The sequence below is a fragment of the Bison bison genome, unplaced genomic scaffold (genome assembly GCF_000754665.1).
Source record: "Bison bison bison isolate TAMUID 2011002044 unplaced genomic scaffold, Bison_UMD1.0 scf7180017864136, whole genome shotgun sequence".
NCBI lineage: Eukaryota > Metazoa > Chordata > Mammalia > Artiodactyla > Bovidae > Bison > Bison bison.
Window position 1 is genome coordinate 1,483,262 of NW_011494708.1, and position 3,540 is coordinate 1,486,801.

Consider the following 3,540-nt stretch of genomic DNA (forward strand, 5'->3'; position numbering starts at 1 on the left):
GCAAGAGTACTGTAGTAGGGTGCCATTGCTTTCTCCGATTTATCCTTCCTAACAAAGCACCGGAGAAGGTAATGGCACCCCACTCTAGTACTCTTGCCTGGAAAACCCAATGGACAGAGGAGCCTGGTAGGCTCCAGTCCATGGGGTCACTAAGAGTAGGACACGACTGAGAGACTTCACTTTCACTTTTCACTTTCATGCATTGGAGAAGGAAATGGCAACCCACTCCAGTGTTCTTGCCTGGAGAATCCCAGGGACAGAGGAGCCTAATGGGCTGCTGTCTATGGGGTCGCACAGAGTCGGACACGACTGAAACGACTTAGCAGCAGCAGCAGCAGCAGCAACAAAGCACAAATGAGGAGGTGATATTGAGAGAGGTAACCAGTAAGGAAGAGGGAGAAATGAAGAGAGCAGTATACATCAAACATCTACTATGTGACACACATTTGCTTAATGACTCTTCACATACAAACATTCCATGAAAGAGAATAAAATCTGTAACGTGAATTTTGCCTTTTCTAGCTTTCTCCCCACACGGCACTATATCCGTCAGGCCCAAATTCTTCAGGCTCCCCAAAGACAGAAACAAATCATGAAAAGGGGGAAACAGAAATGTGAGAAAAAATAAAGAATTTCTGTATAACCCCAAAGTTTAACTTCCTGAATGGCAAACCACTCCCTTTATCTTAAAACTCTGAGCAGCCTTTTACCAGAGAGGGAGATCCCCAAGTTGCAAATAGGAAGTGATTCCTTAAGAATAAAAGCCCCCATATCAAAGGAAAACTTGGTGTGTACCTGTTCCAAAACTTGCAGAGAAAGTGACTAAGGAGAGGCTTGATCAACTACCGTCACAGAGTCGCAAAGTAAGGGAAAGAAATCTAATCTTGGAGTATTCTGGAAGAGAAGTTCTGTCTCGCCGGCTATTTTTTCATCACCTCTTCAGAAGTATTCAAATGAGTTGAGACAACTGCTTCACTTGGCATTTGGATCCGTCTATTAGCTACTCAGGGCCTCGAGTGCTTAGTCATTTCTTAGCTCATGTCACTGCCACTTTGTTCTTGCATTTGACACTGACTCCAATAACCTTGTAGCATCTGCCCTCCCAATTCCCTGAAAACCCAGAGCAACCTGCTCCAATGAACGCTCCTCTGAATGTCCTTTTCTCTTTCTCTCTCTCTTTTTTGACAAGGAAAAGAGCTATCAGCCTTCTTGAACATTCCTGAATAGCTAATTCCTGGAGTCCTTGCCCTCACTTCTTTTCCTCTGTAGCTCATTGGCATTTTGCTCCCAGATCTGCCGCTTTTCCAACAATGACCTGGCACAGAGCTGAGGTTTCCAAATGCTAACTCCCTGGCACCAATCCTGTAGGTGCTGAAAGAATTCTTCCCTGATTTGCACACAAACCCTTTCATTCTGATGCATATCAGGGTCAGTTCGGCTTTGTGCCTGGCCCTCAAGGTGGTTTGGAGGCTGCAACCCAGGAAACACAGTGCAGAAGTGTCTTCTTCCTTTTCAGAACATCGCTTAGCCTCTCTCACCTGAGCTTACAGAAATGCACCACCCTTCCAGGCTCTTATTTAAACCCCTGTGGGTAGAGTCAGAGGGCAGACTGTTGCCTAGACACCAGCTTTTCAGGCTTCCTTCAGGGAGGTCCGCACAGTCCCCAATTGGCCTGTGTGGTTCTCATTCCCTTGCTCAGGGAAAGCTGTGATGGAAAAACCTTTCCACCCAGGTGCCACTATCAATATGACAGTTTTAGCAGAACGCCAGAAGACTATCTATGATGTCTACTCTGGAGGGAAGGTGTGGTCTCACCTGCCCAACATCCATTGGTTTCCATATTTTCTGCCTGATTCTTATAAATGGAATATAAATGGAGCATGGTAAGGGGGAAACAGGAGAGAAAAAGATATGAATGAAAGATAAACCAGTCATCCATCCATTTATTCACTCAAAAAGCTTTCTTGACTGCTATTATTTGAATCTGGGAAAGATGTGGGGAATTCAAATAAAAAGGACTCAGTCTTTGTCCTCCAGAAACTCAAGAGTCTAGAGAAGAGAAACCATTCCAATAGCATGTGAGCAGGGTCTATTACTTAGGGGAATTACCCACCAATGTTGAGGGGAGATTGGGGGTAATAAAAGCTTCCTAGAAGAAACAGCATTAGAACTGAATCTTGATGGAAGTGACACATTTTATGGTGGGCCTGCTGTGTTATGACAAGTGTTAAATAAACATGAACAAAGCAGACTCTTCCCCTGACATCATGGAGCTTAAATTCTAGAGCAGGGCATAGATAAGTATGGTTGTAGGATGGGAGTAGAAGCTTAGAATCTATCTGTAATGGACAAATATTAGCTATAATGATTGAACATTCCTTTGTGCCAGATACCATACTTATTCTCTTCTTTCTTCTTTCTTTAAGTCACTTCAGTCGTGTCCAACTCTGTGCAACCCCGTAGACAGCAACCCACCAGGCTTCCCCATCCCTGGGATTCTCCAGGCAAGAACACAAGAGCGGGTTGCCATTTCCTTCTCCAATGCATGAAAGTGAAAAGTGAAAGTGAAGTTAGTCGTGTCCGACTCTTAGCGACCCCATGGACTGCAGCCCACCAGGCTCCTCGGTCCATGGGATTTCCAGGCAAAAGTACTGGAGTGGGGTGCCATTGCCTTCTCCAATAGCCTATATGAAGTGCCAGTTATAAATCACAGATCTACAAACAGGCTGCTGCTGCTGCTACTAAGTTGCTTATTGCGTCATATTTAATCTTTAGAATGATGTTATGTAGCAGGTACTGTTATTTGCATTTTAAAGGTGATTTAACTGAAATTTCGAGAGCATAAATAATCTCCCTACCATTACAGAGCTTGTAATTTAAGATCTGGGATTTCATCTTATGTGTTTCTTATCCCAAAGTATGGGCTCTTAACCACATGGGAAGAAATCCCCACAGCCCATTTGATAGAGCAAGAGAGAGACAGCATTCTAAGCAGAGGGAAATGCTTTTGCAAAGTTTTAGAAATATGATAGAATTGAGGGTATATTCCAGAAGCTACAAAGTAGAGTAAGAGTGAGACTGTAGTGCAGGGGAGCAAGGGAACATGGCAAAAAAAAAAAAAAGAATGGTTGGGGGATGGTAAGGACCATTTGAAGACGAACATATACTCAATTATAAGGACTTGAGTTGGTTCCAGATAGCCATGTGAACCCATCAGTGGGCTCTAAATAAGAACAGGGTAACTCAGAGTTTTAGAAAGCACTATTTTGACTGCTAAATGGAAGATATAGTGGAACTGGTTATAACTGGGATAATGAAGGTGAAAGATTTGAGAGCTTTAAAAGAAGAATAAATGAGAATTGGTGAGCTTAGATTTGGTGAAATTAAATATAGTAATGAAAGGGAAGGAGGATTTATGATGTTGCCTGTTTTTGTCAGGGTAGTTTGAGTTGACGACAATCTTTGAAAAGGGGAATATAAGTCAATTTTTAGGAAGATGATGTACTCAGTTTGAGACATACTATGTTTAAACTTTCAGGA